This window comes from Mus caroli, unplaced genomic scaffold (genome assembly GCF_978045245.1).
Source record: "Mus caroli unplaced genomic scaffold, Mus_caroli_1 scaffold_2, whole genome shotgun sequence".
Taxonomy (NCBI): Eukaryota; Metazoa; Chordata; class Mammalia; order Rodentia; family Muridae; genus Mus; species Mus caroli.
In genome coordinates this window covers 87233254-87255750 of record NW_028227257.1, presented here as the reverse complement: position 1 = coordinate 87255750, position 22497 = coordinate 87233254, and the positions used below count along the sequence as shown (strand labels likewise).

Genomic DNA, 22497 nt, shown 5'->3' with positions numbered 1-22497 from the left:
CTGTACATACAAAGATACTCCTGTCTGTATGTCCACATACAGTAGATACTTGATAAGCAACAGCCCATCAGGTCGGCACATCTATCCAGCTGTCCCCTCTGTGGCTGGCAGAAAGACTACAAGGAACAACAAGAAAGAAAAGGGAGGGATGTGGGAGGCAGGAGCCAGCATGATCTATTAACAGTCAGGGAGAAGAGTGAATTCATTTCCTCCCTGTAATTTGCCTGTAAATATTCACAAACCATGCAATTTCTCTCAGCCTTCCCATTAAAGATAAATGCATAAATAAAGAAGCCAACGTAGGGGCTCTGCGCTCCGGCAGCAGTGACTGTGTGTGTTTGTTTTAAAGCACAGTCTTCAGTATTCTACCCTGACTTTGAACTCACTTTATAGCCAAGGAAGACCTTGAATTCCTGGTCCTCCAGCCTCTACCTCCCAAGGGCTGATGAACCAGGAGGTCATGCTTTATCCCTTTAAATATACAATGACCCTGGTGCCCAGCCCACCCACAGGGTCATCTTAGCATACAGGTTTCAGGACCACCACACCTAGTACCCAGCACTGGAGTTGGAAGCCTGGGCTTTGTACGTGCTAGAAAAGTACTCTTAACAACTAAGCTACATACATCCCCAGAGTGACTAGCTGGTTTGATGCCATTACCCCCCAACCATAAATAGTCCTGAGAATATCCTGGTGAATGGGTGACCAAGGCCAATAAGAACAATAAGGTACTGTTCCCCAGGGAGCAGAAGCAGACTGACTCACAGGACCCAGGAGTGGCTGACCCAGCACCCCAAGAGACCACATCAAGTGGGCTTACTTGGTTGAGTTTATCTCAGTAGAATATCCCTCCCCTTCAATGGGATCAGAGGTCACTCATGGATACACCTCTGCCTTCCTTAGGTCCTTTGATAAGGACCTAAGTTATTTTTTTTTAAAGATTTATTTATTATATGTAAGTACACTGTAGCTGTCTTCAGACACTCCAGAAGAGGGCGCCAGATCTCGTTGCAGATGGTTGTGAGCCCTGCTTCACTGAGCCATCTCACCAGCCCCAGGACCTAAGTTATAAATGCTCCACGCTTGTGGCCCAAGGAGAGATACATGGAGGGTTCCTAGCAGAAGAGCTATCAGAGTGCCAGTCCCTTTGCAGAGAGGCCATTCCTTGGAATCAGGTAGGGGGTAGGGGGTGGAGGAGATCTGGAAGGAAGTTAGCTGGCCAAGAGCTTGTCTCCCTCCTCTCCAGGCTGAGGGTGTAGAACCCAGGCCAGCTCCTATGGTTTCTTCACCATGAGCCAACCCCATGAAAACTTGGGGACCTGAACTTGCTTCACCAAGTCCTGGAGTGATGGTGCCAAAGCCATGGCAGTGTCTGGGAGTCCAGCACCCTTTGCTGAATCCCTGTGGTGGCTGTGGAAGGCAGCTCGAGTCACGCTGGGATCCCAGCTTATGGAAGAAACCGGGGCCCTGTAGTCACACAAGGAGAAGGGGACAGAATCCAAATTTAAACTGGCCATCCAAGCTGCAGGATCTTTCCCCACAGGGCCATAGGAAAGCAAGGGAGGAAGGGAGGGAGGGAGGGAGGAAGGAAGGAAGGAAGGAAGGAAGGAAGGAAGGAAGGAAGGAAGGAAGGAAGGAAGGAAGGAAGGAAGGAAGGAAAGAAGCAGGCAGGCAAAAATGACAAGTGGGTGGACACACAGAATCCCAGAACCAATAGGTTTACTCCTGATGGCCCGTTGAGGGTGTGCTTTATCCCCTTAAATCTACACAAATTCTGGTTCCCAGCCCACTCCCAACACCATCTTAGCATAGCAATCCTGTGCAAGGATAGGCCTGCCTCACAAAGAGGAAACTGAGGGTCAGGTGCTCACAGCTCTCCTGGATTCAAGCATCAGGGCTTCTCTCGGTGACACCACCATGGCCACTGTTGTTGGCTTTTGACCCGGCTCTTTCCTCAGCCAGATGTGACCAGTAAGTCAAACACTGGTGGACCCGACTTTCCCCATCCACACTATAGTCTGAAAAGCTTCTCTGAGCTGGTGGTGCAGGGTATGGAGGGAGACAGAATGCGATCACACAGAGCACATCACCCATGCCTGCGGGCTCCTCCAGTCAGGCCTGGGCCACTCCGTGAAGACTGACATTTCCCGTGGTGCTCCCACCACCCCCAGAGGATCCTCTGCCAGCACAGAGATTCAATTATGGTCATTATGGTGCACTTAGGAAAACCAAGGAGCAGGCTAATACATTTTCAAAAGATTGGCAACAACAGAGGTAGAAGCAGAACAAGTGTCCTGCTTAACCGGTTCTCAGTTAAACAGAAAATCCACTTAGCCACAAGGCAGCAAGCACCCTTTCTTCCCAGCCTCCTCTACAGTGTTACTTTTTAGTGGTCTGACACTTAGCTTAAATCTTTAACACCAAAAGCTGTCATGGAATTAAAATGAAGTCACCAATAGATGGAAGGAAGTCACCAACCTCTAGGAGAGCAATGACTCCCAACCTTCCTAATGCTGTGACCCTTTGATACAGTTCCTCGGTTATGGTGACCCCCAACCATAACATTATTTCGTTCTTACCTCATAACTGTAATTTTGCTAGTGTTGTAAATTGTAATGTAAATGTCTGATATGTAGGATATCCAATATGCTATTCCCAAAGGAGCCGTGACGCACAGGCTGAGAGCTGCTGCTCTAGGCATTTGTAGTCCAGGACTCAACTCACTCAAACCATCATGGCAGGAGGAAAACCATTCTTGCTTCTGCCTCCACTGAAGATGGAGGCGGCAGCCCAGAGTCCTAAGAGGGGGTTAACTGACACCACTATGTCACAAACCAAACACCACAGTCACTGGAGGCTACCAAAAGGAGGATGAAGATAGGGTGTGCTTAGAGGAGATCCTCAGAGACCCAGTGACCCCAAGTGTGCTAAACTTCAGTGGATTTGTGGATAGTCCCCCCATGAAACGGGAAAGAATCTACCAGACACAGGGTTTCTATATTAACTACAACTTAACTGATTACATATCGTTGCCTCTTGAAACTCAAGTATGTAAGGGGTACAGAAAGTTCCCAAAAAATGGACCACTGGAAAGGCAGCCTCCCCCAGCAGGGGCCTGCAGTGAGACTATGTTGAGAAAAAGTCCTCCATACAGCCCCAGGACCCCTAAGACGTCACCCACACGTCCTTCTCAGTGCCCTTCCAAAGGGAGATGGAATGACCCTACACACCTGCATGCTGCAGGCTTGGTACCTGGCTCTCCTGGGAGGTGGAAGCACTTTAAGAGTTTGCCTTCTGCTGCTGTGATGAAGGCACCATGATCAAAAAACAACTTGGGGATGAAAGGTGTATTTCATCTTACATGGCCCGATCACAGCCTATCAGTGATAACTGAGGGAAGCCGAGGCAGGAACTCAGACAGAGACCACAGGGGGAGTGCTGCTTACTGGCTTGCTCCTCCTTATGGCTTGCTTAGCTTGCTTTCTCAGAGTCATCTCCTCACCTCCCCCAGCCCCCACCCCAGCCCCAGCCCCAGCCCCAGCCCCATCGATGGCACTACGCATGGTAAACTGAGCCTTCCCACATCAATCATTAATTTTAAAAATGTCTTAAATTATGATGGAACTGTTTTTCTTAGTTTTCTTCTCAGAGAACTCTAGCTTGTGACAAGTTGACAGACAGACAGACAAACAAAAATCCAACTAACCAGAACAGGAGCTTAGCAGGAAGTCTGCAGGTCAATGGCTGTGTGTCCTTGAAGGGGTTTAGTTGAATCCTGTCTCTCTTTCTTTTCCCTCCCCTCTTGTGAGATAAACAGTCTTGCTTGGCCACATATTCTCACCAGGATGCTCCATCAAAGCCCCAAGCAACGGGGCCAACCATGTATGACTGAGGCATCCTAGACTATGATCCCCAATAAACCTTATCTGTTTATAAGTGGCTCATCTCAGGCATTTGTTACAGTGGCAAAACCTTACTGATACACGATCTCAAAAATACTCAAAGGATAGAGTTACCAGATAAAACACAGAATAGTGGGCTAGGTATAAATTTCAGATAAACAACACATCTTCCCATTGATATCACAAGAGTGCATGGTACAACAAATATTGCCCAGGACTGGGTATCCTAGAAATATATTTCTTGGGCTTAGTCTGTTAGATGCTTGCCAGGTGAACAAGTTAGGGTCACTACTGCCATGATGAAACATCATGACCAAAAGCAACTTGGGGGAGGAAAGGGTTTATTTGGTTTACATTTCCACATCGCAGAAGGAAGTCAGGACAGAAACTCCAGCAGGGCAGGAACCTAGAGGCAGGAGCCGACGCAGAGGCCATGGAGGAGTGCTGCTTTCTGGCTTGCTCCTTGTGGCTTGCTCAGCCTGCTTTCATATAGAACCTAGGACCACCAGGTCAGAGGTGGCCCTACCCACAATGGGGCCAACAGGCTTGCCTACTATTGGATCTTATAGATATATTGTATCAATGGAGGCTCTCTCCTCTCCAGTGACTAGCTATGTTAAGTCGAGGTAAAACTAGCCCGTGCATCATACAAGGAGGGCCTACATTTCATCCCCACACTCTGTAAAAAGCCAAACATGGCAGACATTGCCATCTCAGCATTAGGGATGTGGAAGTGGGAAAATATCCCACATTCTAGGTCGAGAGTCTGCCTCAAAAGCCAAACTGTATGTTCCTAAGGAAGACTAGCACCTGGAGGTGTCCTCTGGCCTCCACACACACTGGCAGCTGTGTGCCCACACGCTTGAACATGCACATGATCACACATGTACAAATGTCTTTCCTGCCTGTGTAGAGTCCGAGTTTAATTTTGCTCATGAGATCTGGAGAGGTTCTCAAGAGGCAATCAGACAATGGTGGCTTCTGGAAGTGAGTGGCTCTGTGGGCAGCAGAGGCCCTTACCCTCTGCTGGGATGCACACACACACACACACACACACACACACACACACACACGGTCCTGCAGTGAGAGACAGGAGTAAAGAAAAGCAGGAAGCTAACAGAGAGGCCTTTTAGCCAGGATTCCATGGAAGCCGCGCCTGGGCAGGCTTGAACAAAGGCAGGAAAGGAAAGGGCCTCTCATCCTGAGGGCGAGCAACAGCTTCGGTGCATTTTCCAAGCTCCCAACTGCTGTTTTTCCACTTGAACAACAACAGACATGCTCATGCAATCCTTGTTATCTTTGGAGAGCACTCTGGTGGTCTAACCTATAGCAAGCACTTTCAGGCCGGAGACTGGGGTTTGGAATATCTACACCAAGAGATGCTAGGAATGTCTGTGAGGGGAGAGGAGGGGAGGAGAATGAGCAATAGAGACCGCTTGCACACAAACGCCAGGGCTGGCTATTCCCATGTGCTAAGACTTCCTAAAAACCACAAGGACCTCTCTGAAGGAAGTGGCCAGTGCTGCTCTGGCTCTCTTCACTGCCTCCAGGAGGCTTTCAAGGCCTGGGATAGATGATATTGGGACACTGGGAAATCCCAATTCCAGCCTTTGGCTTGTACCCCTCTCTGTCATCGAATTCTCTGCCTTTCTCAAGAGTCACCGTTCAGACTGACACTACAGGATGCAGAACAAGCCAGAGGACTCTGAGAGCAAGACAGCAGACAGGCTGACAGCACCTCATGCTCTAGCCTCAGGGTCTCCTGCCGAACATGCTTGCCTTGTGGCTCCACGGTTCCTAAGAAGTATTCTCTTTGAAGTTGATCTTAGCTCCTGAGGGACCTTTCCTACAGAAAAGACTGTCTGGGGAGTCTTGGCAGAGATACAAAACAAAACCCCTGGATCTTTATCTCTTGGTGTTTATGCAACTTTTAATTAAAACAGCTGCCTCCACACCAAGCTGTACTGAAAGGGAAAGGGGTGGAGAGAGAGGGAGGGGGGAATGGGCAAGGATGGGGTCTCCCTGAGCTAAGCAAGTGGGACTGACTGACTTCCAAGAGATCACCAGGATAAGCTGCCACTCTGGGGACCAAGCTTCCTCAAACACCACGTCAGACACAAAGGTGGTACCCGAGACTCTGTCCATCGAAAGCTACATCTGAACAGGTACCAATTTAGGGTTTGTCTCCAGGACAGGGCACCTGAAGTTCCAGAGCCATATGGAAGGACTCTGTCACAGGCCTCTTTTCTGTCCTCACCTAGTTCCATCCCATCCTCCTACAAGGACTCCTGGGAGCCATTTCCACATTACTAGTGAGGGACAGGGCAGAGAGCTATCCTTCCAGGGGACAAGTGACAGGCATAAGACTTGCATGTTTGGAATTTTAAGACAAACCTCAAACCAGGGGAGAGAGAAATGGCTTAGCCACCAAGAGCGACTTACTGGCCTTGGAGAGGATCTGGGTTCAAATCCCAGCACTTACATTATGCTTCAAAGTTCAAGTCCCAGCACTTACATTATGTTTCAAAACTGTCGGTAACTCCATTTCCAGAGGCTCCAGTGCCTTCTCTAACTTCCACAGGCCTCTGCACACACACACACACACACACACACACACACACACACACACATATGCACATCATATTAAACACACACACATATGCACACACACATATGTACACACATATGCACACATATACACACATATGCACATCAAATTAAAAAACAAACTTGAACTTTACACTAACTAAGAGAAAATAGTTCTGAGCAGGGTCAGGAATGAAGCACTGCCTTGAGGATGACCCTGTGGAGAGCCAGGGTCTGTGTGACTGCTGTAATCGCACAGGTCCTGAGAGACAGCTACAACCTCACAGGGTCTGAGTGACTGCTGTAACTCACAGGGTCTGAGTGACAGCTACAACCTCACAGGGTCTGAGTGACAGCTACAACCTCACAGGGTCTGAGTGACTGCTGTAATCTCACAGGGTCTGAGTGACAGCTGCAAACTCCTCGGGCCTAAGTAATTGCTGCAATCTATAGCAGGTTTTAATAGTATGTATGGACACTTCCAAAGACTATGTCTGTATAGCTTAGCCAGTCTGCCTGCCTCTCTTTCTCTCTTTGAAGGTCTTAGGGGCCAGTGAGATGGCTCAGCTTGTAAGAAGCTTACAATTCAAGCCTGATGACTTGAGTTCAACCCCTGGCACCCCGAGTAGAAGTTGAGACTCAGTTCTAGAAAGTTGTCTTCTGACCCCTTCCCCACAAGCCCAGGCACACTCATGCACACATGCCTCGTGTATTCATAACGCACATGTGCACATACATAGGCATTTATGTAGTAGAGCATGATAGCACACACCTTTTATCCCAGCACTTGGGAGGCCGAGGCAGGGCTCCCCAGCCTCTACAGGAGGGGGCAGGGAGCTGCTCTTTTAAAATTGTACAGCCTTGAGTATCTTGTAGTAGCACAAAATGCACTAAGACTCTAAGTGAGAAAGTACTGCGTGACTTTATGACCTGGGACACTGGCTGTCCTTCCTTTCTCTCCTGTCCTCAGACAGAAACTCACGCCATTGGTTCTGCTGGATCTCCAACTTTCCAACTGTTGGCCTCGGTTCTCTTCGGCCTCCATTTTTGCAGAAGCCCTCTTCTTCTTCTTCTTCTTCTTCTTCTTCTTCTTCTTCTTCTTCTTCTTCTTCTTCTTCTTCTTCTTCTTCTTCTTCTTCTTCTCCTTCTCCTTCTCCTTCTCCTCCTCCTCCTCCTCCTCCTCCTCCTCCTCCTCCTCCTCCTTGTTCTCTCTCTCTCTCTCTCTCTCTCTCTCTCTCTCTCTCTCTCTCTCACACACACACACACACACACTGTTGATTCTTGTTTTTATTCTTGTGGGAAACCTAGCCTAACACACTGAGGCGTCGTTCTACTGAACCAACTGCTTTCTCACATATCAATAAGCATAAGAAATCTGAAATTAAACAACAGAGCTGGAAAGATGGCTCAGCAGTTGAGGACATACACTGCTCCTGTGGGAGATCTGCGTTTGGTTCCCAGTACCCGCGTGAGGTAGCTCACAACTGCCTCTCATTCCACCTCCAGAAGATCCAGTGTCTCTGGCCTCCACGAGCACTTTCACTGGTGTGCACATAACTTTGGCACATTCTTATACTTAAAAATAAAATAAAATAAATCTAAGAGCAGACAACCATTTCTACTAAGACCCAAACAAAAGGAATACTTCAGGTTTGTACTAGACCAATTTGGAAAAACACAAAACTCGGATGAAAAGAACCAAAGGAAAACCAAAGTCAAGAAAGACTGTCTATGTTCATGGGTGGGAGGATTCACTACTGCCCACTCATCAGGGATGCCGAACCAGAGCTCCAGATTCATCAGCCTCTGCTCAAAATCTCTCTAGATATCTGTGGATAATAACAAACTGGTTCTAAGGTTTCCATAGACAGGCAGAACCAAAAGCCAATTCACCAGGCCAACCTATCCAGAGTGAAAGAACAGAGACTGGGAGACAGAGCTGCTGAGGTTAAGTAAGACATACTGCACTGTTAGAGCAATCATGACCATGTGGGACTGGCAGACTTGTTAATGGAACAGACCTGAGTGCAGACACAGAGCACATAAATCCTACCAGTTGGTCTGTGACAGAGAAGCAAAGGTGACATGATAAAGAAGAGTCTATCCAACAAGTAGTGCTGGGGAAACTAGACACTGCACATAAGTCATCGTCACCATGGTTACCATCATTTCCACTGGGATCATCATTATCATCACCATTATCACCACCATCATAATCATCCCAACCACCACCACCATCACCACCTCCATCATCACCATTACTACCGTCATCATAACCACCGCCAGCACCATGAGTATATCAGAACCACCACCATCATTGCTACCACTACTCTCACCATCACCATCATCTAGACAAAGGCTTGCCATCATTTACATAAATTATGGAGCACAGACCTAAATGTAAAATGTGAAACTATACAATTCGTAAAGGAAAACAAAAACAACAACAAACAAAAACAAAAAAAAAACCCTAGATAACCTTGCCCAGCACTGTGGTTGCACCTGTACTTCCAGTGCTTAGGAAGCTGAGGCAGGGGAATTGCAAGGTGGAAGCCAGCCAGGGCTACATGGTGAGTGAGACTTTGTCTTAGAAAGGAAGGGAAGAAGGGAGGGATGTAAGGGATAGAGGCGAGCCCTCTAGTCACAAGAAAATGCAGATTCAATGGCAGGCTTGGGACTCAGATTTACAGCGTCAGGAGACGCCCTGGGAAAGGCAGCGCTGTGGAGACAGAAAAACCCACGTGGGTGCTGGGACGAGGAGGCAGGGGGGAACGACCAGGTGGGGCTTCAACACCTCTAGGGAAGTGAGATTGTCTTATGGACCCTTCCATAGGAGGCACGTGACATGTTTGTTCTCATTTATCAGAACACACAGAACTGACGTGAGTGATCCCCCACATAGGCTTCAGACTGCGGCAGTGACATGCCAGTGGGTGTCCAATGACTATGGCACAGTCTCAGTGAGGTACGTTCTCAATGGGTGGCTGTGTCTGTGGTGATGGGGGGCATATCAGAATGCTCCCCACCTTCCCTCCAATTGCTATGGACCTGAACATTCTCTGGAAAGTAATATCCGTTTAGAACAAAAAATGAAGGAAAGAAAGCCTGCACCATTGCATGAGGGGCCAGACTTCTTCCTTTGTTTACAGGCTGTTTAAGATGATATTCGATTTTCACCAAGAAAAGAGGGTACAGAGCAGGGCAGAAGACATATAGTGAGGTCCGGTTCTACTGCTGCTTGCTGTGTGACCTTAGGCCTGTCACTACCTTTCTCTGATACTGACAGGGCCCTTGATGATGCAGTGTCATCCGACTCAGTCTGTCGCTCAAGTCCTTCTCCAGCTGTGATTCACAGCTTGGATTTGCATCATTATTAAACAGTAACAGCTTCTCCGGGCAGTGTCTGCTCATCATTGCTGCGTGACACAGAGAATCAATTTGCTCGCTGGGGAAATGAAGACATTATTATCTCTCCAAAATGTCCTGGAATGGAGACCCCAGCGAGCAAGCAGGCCTCTCTTACTGGCTCCATGACAACCAAGCCAGGGATCTGCAGGTTCCCAGACAGAAGCTCCTCTGGCCATGCCTTCTGTAGGGACCACAGTGTGTACCACCCCACTCCCCCAGTGAACTTTTTTGTGTAGACTTAAAACTGAACTTGAGAGGCTGGAGAGATGGCTTGGTGGTTAAGAACACCTGTTGGTTTCACAGAGGATGAGGGCTCAGTTTCTAGCACTCACTTGGTGGCTTACAGTCAGGCAACCTGATGCCCTCACCTGACCTCTATAGGCACCGGGCACATATGTGATGCATACATACAAGCAAAAAAAAAAACCAAAAAACAAAAAAACACTAATACACTCAAAAGTAATATAAATCTAAAAATACATGAAACAAAACAGCAGCCCTGACCTTGTAAAGGGAAGGGGGCACAGATCTGAGCTGGAGATCTTCAAAGGGGGAAGAAACAGTAGGGGCTGTTGTGAGTTACAGGTACACACAGGACCAGCCTGACGCTAGAAAGTTCTGGAGGATAGTGAGGTAAGTGGGGAAGAGGCCCCTCAGTTCATGTATCTCAGGCACAGAGCCAGGAGAAAGCTATAGAAGGCGTGAGCTGGAACATGGCTCATGGAGTTATGTTCTGGCTGGAGGTCTCGGGCTAGGCTGTGTGGAAATGGCAGCAAGACAATGACGTCATCTTTTGGGGACACTGGTTTTCCATCATCACAGTCATTGCCCTGTAAGTAGAGATGCTCATGGGCATCTTCATGGGCTAGAGGATAGACTGATGCCATCGCTCAGGCTGACAGCAAGCAAGGAGGGAGCCTGAAGTTCTCCCCACCACATGGTGCCCTCATGCCTAGCGATGAACCACTGGCAAATGTGACTACCACCACAGCGGATTCCTTTTGCACCTTGAAAACACACAGGGAAGAAGTTGAAACCCAACCAGTATATGAGAATCACTGTATCTCAGTATCACATCCAGCATCGAGGACAGACGACTGGCTTCTCTTCCTGGCTGGGATCAGAAGCTAGCTAGAGTCAGGCTGGAAGGTGTGCCCATTGCCCGTTCAGCAAACAGGGTCAGGAGGTGTGTGCTGAGCTCGCCCCTAATCTCTTGGTAGACACACACCCTGGAGCAGGTCACTGTTTCTCTTAAGCTTAAACGGCCCCACCCATAGGAAACTCATGAAGTTGGCTTTTGGGTGTTGGTACAATCAACAGTTACCTGCTAAAAGGGCTCAGGAAGGGTGACTGGGAGAGCTATGTCAGCTTGGAGTAGAAGCTGGGAAAGGCAGCTCACACCCTGATGGCCTCAAGCCCCACGACTTCAGAGCTGAGTGCTCACTGACACAAGCCAGACCCCTCTCCCAGCCATTTTTAGACTAGCACAGGAAAAGGCATGTGTCTCCTGGGTAGCATCATTCTTCAGCGATAAACACCGGCGCTCACACCCGGAAGCCTGGGTATTTTTAGGAAGGTCCTCTGAGAGGCTACAAGACCCCAAGAGAGCTGTCACTGTTTTAAGCAAGTAGGGAAGGTGACTCCCTCCGGCCATCACCTTCCCTCAGGACACTGGGTAAGAGTGCTGGGGTTTCAGGGTGGTTGAGAGGCTGACCAGGATAACCCTGTGCATCACCCAGGCCCAAAGAGGTTCATGCCTTCTTCACGGATGAGTTGTTGGTCGTTTGCAGCTAGGCCCCCGCACAAGGTAGGGCCGTGCAGCCCTGGCCTCTGCCTGTTAATTTGAGGCCATTTTATGTTGTTCCTGTGACTAGCATTTGTCTGCTTGCAGGAGGGCCCAGGCTCACCTGTCAGGCTTCTGTGGGGAATCAAGGCTGAAGCTACTGCTGGAGGTTTCAGAGCTAGAAAACTGCAGGCTACAGATGTCCAAAAGCCCACTGTCCACTTGACCTTCAGCCAATCCAAGCTTTTCCTAGCCACCTGGTCTTAGATCCCAGCCAGACTGACCCACAGGCAGCCTGCTGCCCAGTGCAGAAAGACAGATGAGGAACTGAATCGGGAACGAGGAAGACAGCCGAGGGTGGGCCAGCCGCAGACAGCAGGGCAGCTAGATAGAAAAATGTTAAAGCAAATCTGTGTGCCTATACAACAACCACCCCTGGCAGGGGGAAAGCAACAGAGGGGCTCACACAAGGAACTGTAGGATACTTCTAGACTCTTCCTCATTGCAGTTCTCCCCAGACAATGTGAGAAGATGTTACTTACTCTTCTTCTAGGTTTAGGAACAGAAAAAACAAAAACAAAAACCAACCAACCACCAACCAACCAAGCAAACAAACAAACAAACAAACAAACAAACAAACAAAAAAAAACAGAAAAAAAACAAGACCCCTGGGCATTTTATTAAAAGTCCAGTGTAAAAGAACAAACTCAGGACAAAAGAACAAACAGCTTCATGCTTTTTCAAGAACCAGAATTTCACACAGGCAACTTAGTTCACAGGTTTCATTTAATCTTGACCATCAAGTCATGGAATGAGTAAAGGACCCAGAACTCTGGTGCTGTTCAGTCAGGGATCCAAACCCCGCCCTGCCACTCGGTGCTTTGTGACCCTGAGAAAGTCTCTTCACCTCTGAGACCAGGTTTCTCTTCTCTTTTAAAATGGAAGTAGAAATAATGCCGAGATCACACCTTGAAGTGGCTGCAGCTAGCCAGGAGACAGTAGGCCTGAACTCCTCAAACAGGAACCTTCCATGAGGTCACCCAGCATTTCTGGGGTACCAGAGCCCCAGAGGTAGAAGTCAGTCTTACCACGCCCAGTATCACCATGGACAAGAGGACAGACACTAGTCCTGTGATGTTAAATGTTAAATGTCACCCTCACAGTCCTCAGACTAGGGTGGATGCTGAGATGACCAGAAAGGGCTCCTGGAGCTGTGCCCTCCTCTGAGAGCTAGACCCCACTTCTGGATGGTCCCCCAGCTGCTTCTGCCACCCCTGAATTAACATCAGGAGCTGGAGACAGATGTAAAGCTGCCCTCCCCTGACCTCTATCCCTAGGGCAGGAGCCCAAAGACACCCCCTCCCTCCGAAGGCTGGTCCTGGAGGGAAGGGGACAGATGAGAAGTTCAGTTATCTGATTGAACAAGCCAGGTCACCATGTCAAGACATCCTACCTCTTCCAGCTGTCCTTTTCCTTTCTGGAAAGGAACGGAGAGATCCTTTTGAAGTCTCCCGATGAGAGCTTTGGGGCAACTCTAGAGGGAGAAGAGAGAAAGCAAGGGTTAGTGGGGCATGACCTGTGGCTTCCAGAGTTCTTCTGCCCAGACTTGGCACACACTCTCACCCCAGGCTCCCCTTCCCCTGGAATCTGTACCAGACAAGGACTCCCAGAGCAGGGCATAGAGCCCAAGCCCCCCCAGGAACGCATCTTCCATCTTGTCAGTCTTCCCACACCAGTCCCAGACCACCGGGACTCCTGTGCCCGAGACAATGAGCTGTGAAGCCCAGCGCCAGCACGTATATCTTTGCTCTGAGCTGCAAAGGGCTTTCTGATAGCTGAAGAAGAAGGGAAGTCCACCATCATCTCATGAATGCAGGCTCTCTGGGCAGACCTATAATTTCAAGTACTGTGCACGAAGAGATGAGCAGCCAGAAGAGAGGGCTCGGAGGTGACATCTCACCTCCACAGTGCTGCCCAGAAGTCCATACTTTCCTGTCACTTGGAGGAGGAGGAGGAGGAGGAGGAGGAGAAGGAGGAGGAGGAGGAGTTACAGAGGAAGGGTAAAGTTCACCACATCCTAGTGACGTATTGACTAGTCAAGGCTTAGGCTAGTCCTAGGAACTGGTTTGTCATTGCACAGAGGAATAACTTAAACAAGGCTTACAGCCACCATGGCAAATAGGAGGAAGCACGGTTGCAGTTGTGACCATCTGACCACAAAAACTGAGCCAAATTGAACAGTGGAGGAACTGTGCTGTCACGCAGCCTCAGACAGGAACCAGGACACCAGCACAAGAAAGCCTGCCTGCTTCAGGGTTGAAGACCCTAAGCATAGAGGAGGTAAGCCAACTTTTCAGTCTAAAGGAAAGTTTTGGCAAGGAACTTAGACCTGGGGAGCCCAGACTGACACGGGCACGGCTTGCACATGAGGGAGTTCCCAGTAGGACTTGAGTGAGTTTAAGGTCCCCTACATGAGAGAGATTTCAGTGCACTAACCAATCGGGAGCAGTACCACTTGGGGCAAGGCCTGGGCCTATCTGGCTATCTCTGCAGCACCATCAGGCAGTGTGAGCCCTGGGAACCTCATGTATAATGGGCCAGAAGACAGCTTTAGTTGAAGAAATCCAAGCACACACACAATATACAAGAGCACACATACATAACATATACACACATGTGCACACCTGGACATGTTTGTTTTTGTATTTTGGAGTCAGAGTCTCACCTAGCCTCATGAAGACCTTCAACTCACTATGTAGCTAGGGCTGACCTTGAACTCCCGATCCTTCTACCTCCTATTCCCCAGTGCTCTGATTATATTTTTCATTTTAGACACAGAAGTGAGCATCCTTATCCACCCAAATACTCGATAGAACTTTTGATACAGCAGTAGACTGTGACCCACATCTACTACTGTCTGCAGCTGTAGACTGTGACCCACAGCTACGACTATCTGACGGTGTGGCACGCACCTCCATGATACACATACAGGACCACATACGGAGTCCTGACACACAGAACCGACACCTCATGAGACTGAGGCACTATACCCTTCAAAGGTAAGAATGGCTATACTCCTGGCCTTTAACATATCCCATGGTGTTTGTGGGGAAAACTTCTTTACCATCTGCTTATCAGATACCATGACCATGTCTATTTCAAGACACAAGAACCTTTCTACCACCGTGCCTTTATGTCCACTTCAGCATGTCTTTATCAGAGAGATACACACACAGCAAGTCCAGTCAGAAGCTGCCTCTTGTCTTACTTGTAAACCTGAAACAAGTTTTCTGCTTTGGGGACATCTGTCTTGGTCCCCTCCCAGGAGCTGAGACACTGAGTCCCAGGACAAAGGGAGGAGTCTGACGGCTGGTGAAGACAGATGTCTAGGGTTCTACTGCCCGGGGCACCTCTGAGGATCAGGAACTGCATTTACTGGCTCAGAACTGATAATGAGTTTTTATGAGCTCAAGGGAACACTCAGAACACGTATTAATGTCAAGCATGCCCGTCAGCTACGCAGCTTGGGTGAATGTCACACATTAACGAAATTAAAGGCTCCAGCCAGAAGCAGCTGCGGGCTTCGTGTCAGGAGGTTGAACAGGGCCCAGCTCTGACAAAATCACTTTCCATGTGTGCTGTTCCCACTGGAGCATCTGTAGGGCAGACAGATCCCTCCTTCCTGCAGCCTAAAGAAGATGAGCTGTGACCACATAGGCAGGACAGACAAACCTTCCGCCAAGCCTTTTCCCAGGGAGGCCACTCTCCTGGGATCTCTTTCTCACTCCTTCTGCCTCTGGGGAGGGTTTTTTCCCCCATGTTCCAGCCAGAGCACCCGTGGAAGACAAGAAAAGGATCTGAGGAAGCAAATGTGGAAAAATGGCAGCCAGATGAAGTGGGCAGTGACCCTTGACCTGATGAAAGGAAAGGCCGGGGGCAGAGCAGAAGGGGCTCAACTGCCAGCCGACTGCCACTCTTGTAGGCCAGATTTATCTTGGACAAAGCTTGCCCTGACATCTGAGGTAGCCTTGAATGAAATCTAGCTCAGAAAGTGGCCTTGACCACAAGAGATCTACCTACACAGAGTCGCAAAACCTCGTCTGAAGGACAGCCAAGTTTGGTAACTAGGGGTGCTGGTGGGCGACTCCCTGAGAAAGGCAAAGATGGAGGCAGCAGGGAACCCGACACCAAGTTCCAAGATCATAATCACTGAGTTTTAATTACACCTAATAGCACCAGTTAATTTAATTAATTATGACCTCACTTTTTACCTGATTCAGCCTGGTTTCTGAGATAGTAAAAATTAATTTTGGAAAAAAGTGACATCTTAAAAATCTCTTCACAGTGAAAGCCTGGACTGACGGGACTTATGAGCATCTGTCTCTCCAGAATCCCTATCTTTTGATTTAAATACAGCAGGTTGGGGATGGAGAGATGGCTCAGCAGTTAGGAGCACTGGCTGCTCTTATACCCACTACAGCTCATAAGCATCTATAACACTGACTGAGAGGACCTGATGGCCTCTTCTGGCCTCCATGGGCACCAGGTGTGCATGTGAAGTGTACCCATCCATGCAGATAAAACACCCATACACATACATATTAGATAAGTATATAAACATAGCAGGCTCACACAAAATCATGTACCCCCTTGATAATGCCCTCTGCCTTTACAATGTTGCCTGGTGAGTCCTCATAGCCCCGATGAAACCAACATGCCATATGTTGCTGTGTGGTTCTCCCGGTACACTTCCTCTTCCAGCTCCTTCTAAATCCCTCATCCTCGGGGCTTCTACCCATGTCCACCAAGGCTCAAGTTCATGATTGCCTGTCCACTGGCTGCAGAGAGGATTGAGGCTTGACTGCCAGTTTCCAGCCTCTGTTCCCACCAGCCTGCCATCTCTGATGTCACAGTGAGCCCCTAAGCGTACAGCAAGCACCGTGTCTGTCTTGCTGCAGATGGTTTCCTGGCCTCCCTCTGCTGATACATAGATCTTTTATCATCTGCTCTTCCACTGGCTCCCAGGCCCATCTTCCGGTCCTTACGGTAGGAACACACACTCCTGTCAGACTGAACTCACCTGAGCGACCCTGCCAGCCTGCGTGGCTCTATGTAACTAATGCTCCCTCCTCCTGGAATCCCCTTTTTCCTTTTTTCCAGCTCTGAGCTTTACCCCTCCCAACACTTGCCAAACTCCTAACCACCTTCAAAACCTTCCTTCAATCATCTTTTCTGATGAGTGTTCCCAGTATCATGGCAGACATGATAAAACACGGTTCTCTTATGTTACCCTAATAAAGCGTGTCTGGGTGTGGGGGTAAGAGAATATATATTGTTTGGGTTTTGTGATTTCTTTCCCACTGACCTGACTGTAGCCAAAATAGGGACAGAATCCTAACATTCTTTGCCCTTTTGTGAACCTCAGGCCCAGGCTTAGTAAATAATTGCTGGTTGAATGGATGGCTGCTAGGGGAGTGGATGGTAGGCAGGTGGAGAATGACTTGAGAAGATGTGAATGGCTGAAAGTAGTAGTCAAGTTAGAGTTGGTTGCAGAAATGGAGAGAGAGAGGGTGGGTAGACATGTGGGTGGGTGGACAGGTAGACGTTTGCAGGGCTTAAATGAATGAATTATGGATGGATGTGTGACTGGATAAATGGATGGTGGGTGAATGTGGGGGTGGGGTGGTTATGGAGACTTAAAGATATGGGATAAGTGGGTAGGCACAAAGAAAGTTGGATAGATGTATGGATGGGAGGGGGTGAATGGTTGGATGGATGGATGGGTAGGTGAATAGATGGATGATGTGTGAGTAGGAGGGTATGTAAATGGTTGGATGGGTGGGTGGGTGGATGATACAAGGACAGGTGGAGGACAAATGGATCTCTAAAATCATCAGTTAAGAGTGAAAGAAAGAGGACCCGAGCCTGGGTCCCCAGCACCCATGAGCTCTGTGGAGGCTCAGACTGGACTGCTGGGTTAGCTGGCCGGGCGGTCTAGCCAAATCAGCAAACTCTACGTAGGTTCAATGAGAGCCTCTGTCTCAAAAAGTGAAGTCACTCAGTGACGACTTCTGGCTTTCAGCACACATGCACACACACACACACACACACACACACACACACACACTCAAGCATATTAGTGAGCTCAGGATGGTGAATGCATGATGTGCATTTATTTATCACAATAAAACAATTGGGAGTGACCAAAATGAGTGTTTCCTAGTTATGCTCCTAGGAGCCCACCCCTCTTTTTCTGAGGTTTCTGCCCAATGAACAGTTATGTCTCCTCCCTAGTCACAAGCCAGCATCTAATCAGCAACAGCTGGACTCTGGACTATTCCTTACATTGTTCCCAGATAATGTTGAAGAACATGGGTTTGGTGTGGCAGGTCCCGCATCAGCAGCTGTTGTTCTAGGAGGAAGACAGCCCATCTTTTCCTACCCAGCTTCTACCTACAGCCCCTCACTCTATTCCTCTCCCTGTCTGCACCCCCCTTCTTTGCCCTGGCTTTTTGCTCTCCACTGCAGCCACCATAACACCTCCTAGCTGCTAGTGAGCCCCGAGACCAGGATTCTGAGACTTGGGTCCCTGGAAGAGGTGATGGAGTCCAGATCCGGCTCTTCCTGAACACCTTGCAGGGGATTCATGCCAAGACCCGGAACCCAGGCTGGCCCTTTGCCCACCTTAGGTGTTGTTGCTGACAGATAAAAGCTCCCCCATCCATGGCTCCAAATCAAGCCATGGCTTTGTTTTGCTTTGTTTTAAATTAGCTTCAGGGGAGGGGGTGGTTAGCTTGGGAGTGGAGGGTGAGCAGAACCCAGGCATGCTGGGATGCCTTCCTGCTGAATCCTGCATTGCATGGGTCCCAGGTGGCCCTTAATGAAGCTACTGTGGTGCTGAGTACATCCAAGGCTCAGCGAGGCTCTCCACCTGCACATGCCCTGTAAATGGGGGTGGGGCTTCTGCATTAGCCTCATCAGACTTAGTAAGAAATCCCCAAGCCAGCCTTCTAATTGTGCTCCAGGATCTCAATAGGGTGGTGTTAGGATCACAGCACGCTCAGAATACAAACGATAAGTGGAGGGCCACCCCAACAGCACAGGGTCTCCAGACACTGCAGCAAGGGTCCTTCAAGAGTCTTATAGGATGTCACGATCCCAGCTCTTTCTCTATGAGGCCCCACCAGCATTCAATCGCACATGCGTGCTATAGCTCCCATTAAATTACTTCAGCCTATAAAATGGACACATTGCTCCTTTTCCCTTGCAGCTCTATTTCCAAGGGGAGGAGTGAGAGTAGGGGTCAAACATGAAGTTAGGTCCCGGGGTGTTCTTGGCCCATATTTGTCTCCAGGCAAGGAGCAGGTGGATCCAGATAGGATGAAACGGGCATAGAAACAGCTTGTCAGCAGCTGATGACAGGAAGGCTCCTGGGCCATATAAGACTCCCAGTGGTTAGCTGTCAAGGACCTGGGGAGCCAGAGAAGACAAACACCAACGTACCGATCCCATGAATCAGCAGAGAAGCTGCGGACTCCTGGTGCCCACTGTTAATAACCCTTCCATCCTGCCTCCCATCTGCTCAGGGGCTTGGGGACTGTCTGTGACAAATGCACATGCTAGCCACCAGAGTCTCACCGGTAATTTCCTGTGCAGATCTGCCCTAGACAGACAGATAGAAAGACAGACAGACAGGAGGGAGAATGTATGGCCCTGGATCCCTCCTGTCAATCGGCTGATATCAAACAGTTTCTGTGCCCATTTCATCCCATTTGGAGTCACCTGTTCCTGGTCTGGAGAAGAATATAGCTAAGGACACCCCCAGAACCTAACTTCACGTTTGAACCCTACTCTTATCCCCCTTCCTGCCCCCAGCTGCAAGGGAAACATGGGCATTATGCCCATTTTATAGGCAGAGGTGATGGGACCCAGAGGACACATGTACAGTTAAGTCCTGGTGAGGCCTCATAGAGAAAGGGCCGGATCCTGATATCCTCATTCTATTGGCTGCCACTTACCCATGCTGGCAGACTTACTGGGCATTCTGCAGAAGAGGAACCTACAACCCTTGGTGGCTTAAGGGACTTGCCCACAGAGGTGGAGCCTAGACTCCTAAGTCCCACAGCCTTCCTAGAGAGCCCATCTGCCTGAAGGAGGCTGTGGAAGGTGTGGACTCCAGAGGGCTCCTAGAAAGAGGCAGGTGTTTAACACAAGATGGTGAGAATCAAGGGAGACAAAGGCTTTGTCCAAGCCACAGACTCAAACCTGGAAGGAGGAGCATCAGAACCCAATGACTGCAGTCGAAGCCTCCCATGCTACGATACCTACCCTGCGTCTGATGAGCAGCACCGTGACGTGCATCCATCCATGGCGACACCCAAAATGCCATGCTCCCACGCCAATAGACTGCCTACGTCTAGATATCTAGTGTTTCAAAGGCTTCTCCCATGCTCTGGCACTGGAGTCTAGAACAACACCAGTCTCCGCGCTGGTGTTGGCTTCGGGGCCAGTTGTCTCCAGGCATTCTAGACCTTGAATGCCACGTGGCCGCAACATGCAGCGGTAACCCTGTGAACTACATGTCCTCAGCTATTCCGAGTCCCGGAGTCACAGTATTTAAAAAGGCACACGGCGGTAATAGAGATATTTAAAAGTGGCCACCCTGCCGCTAGAAAGGAAGCCGAAAGCTGAGAACTTGAACCTGCCGCTGAGGGAAGCGCCCAGCCTGTGGCCAACCGCAGCTTTCCTGCGCAGCTGGGGTTATTAATTCAGACTTTATAACCTACAGGGCTGTGGTGGAGTGTGGGCAAACTGCATCTCAACTCTTTGTAATTCTTCCCTGCTTCCACATAAATATTCCCGAATGCAGAAGGGGCTGCAGGAGGTAGGAACACAGAGCTATTAGCATTTTGATGGGGTCTCCCAACACATGAAGCCACAGGGCTTTAAAATTCATAGTGCAGATTAAAACAGGTCTTTTGCAGCTCCCCTTCCCAGTTAGAGATGGCCAGCAACTTTTACCCCTTTCAGGGCCTTGACTGTGAAACAAACTTTAGAAATCCAGGGAGCCGGTCCCATCCTAAAACAGCAGAGCCAAGGCTGTTTTCCTCTGTGGATTGTGCCCAGCTCTCTGAACTGTAAATGGCAGAATCAACACTGAGAGCTGGAAATGTCTGTACTCATAGGCAACAAGGCCAAGTTCCTGCGAGGAACCCTCGCCCGTCCCCACAGCTTGGCTCATCAGTTTGTCATGGACAAAAGGCTGGCCTTTTAACCTCAACATCTCAGCCTGAATCACCAGGTGCCAGAATATTAGCCACCCGGGATGAGAGGCTCAGGGAGGAACTTCAGCTCCACGAACCCCTGAACCCTAGAAACTCAGTTCAGCTGAAGAAGGAGACAGGGAAAGTGACCAGCTCACGGAAGTACCTCGAAGGAGCAAGGCACACGTGTGCCTGGGAGCAGCTCACAGCTTGCAGGCTTCCTGGTTCCTTCTCCAGCCAGGCTGATGTAAATGCAAATGCCTCTCACTCACCGTTGTGTGGCAGGTGAGGCTACCTTGTGTCCAGGTGACCAGCGCACTCAGACACTATTAAGCTTCACGGGGAAAGACGGGGAGAAGCCTGGCCTCGCACCACCTAGCAGCCCACCCAGAGTGTGGAGGACTCTCCTCGGTGTTCCAGAGGAAGGAACTTTGTGGGGCTACATAGTCTACGCTGCAGACTTTTTTCCCTCCTCGTAAAAAGATCACTCCCAGGGTTCTGCCTTTATCGCCCTACATAGGACACTAACTTGCTTCACATCCTCCCCTGTTGCCTGTACCAGGTCCGCCTCTGGTTCTTCTCAGAACTGCCTCCAACATCCTGCTGGCTCCTTCAGCCTGAGTCACATCAGCCTTGGATCGTATTCATGATAGATTTATATGTGGGCCTGGTTTTAATTTTTTTCTCAATTATACTGACAATACATGCTCAGCTATATGTGTAGTGTGTCTGTATAGGGACACCCACTTTTATATACATGTGCACAGACACAAATTGTCAAAAAAAAATCTGTGCGAGTATCAGAAATCAAATGGGACTGTGATGGTCCATCTTCATTGCATACTGGATTTGGAATCATCTAGAAGATGTGCCTCTGGGAATGTCTGTGAGGGTGTTTCCAGAGACTGTTCAAATGAGGGAGGATTATGTGGGTGGCGCTATCTTGCAGGGCATGGACTAGAACTGAATAAGAAAGAAAATGAGACCAAATAAGGATCAAAAGCCAGGTGGGACAGTTTTTGTCTTTAAAAAAATTATTCTTATTTTATGTTCCCTGGTGTTTTCCCTGCATGCGTGTCTGTGTGAGAGTATCAGATCTTGGAGTTATAGACAATTGTGACCTGCCGTGTGGGTGCTGAGATTTGAACCTGGTTCCTCTGGAAGAATAGTCAGTGCTCTTAACTGCTGAACCATCTCCCCAGCCCCTAAACTCACTTTCTTGATCTGAGCTAAGGCACAGGGGACTTCTTACCACTTCAGGCAGTGATGACCTACTTGTGAGGTGGTTGTTATCTCTTACCTGGCTCCTCAGGTCAGCTCTTATCAATAAACTGCTAAGGTTTCAATATTTATATTACATTTATTTATGGTGTATGTATGTGTGTGTGCATATGCATGGATGTGTGGTGTGTGGTGATGTACGTGTGCGTGTGTGTTTGTATGTGTGTGTGTTTGTATGTGTGTGTGTCCATGTGTAAGTGTGGCATTTATGATCCTCAACTTTGGAGAGTCAATTCTCTCCTTCCACCATGTGGATTCTGGGATTGTTGGGATT

At 49.0% G+C, this 22497-nt stretch overlaps 1 protein-coding gene across 1 annotated transcript in view; it reads right to left on the bottom strand.

The window, feature by feature from the left end:
- The window catches only part of Tspan18 (tetraspanin 18), a 133779-nt gene that overhangs the window by 98226 nt on the left and 13056 nt on the right, over positions 1 to 22497 (bottom strand). The window contains exon 2 of the mRNA XM_029472728.2: positions 13133 to 13213. The gene's annotated coding sequence lies outside the window, so the exon portion shown is untranslated. The remainder of the gene's footprint in view (positions 1 to 13132; positions 13214 to 22497) is intronic.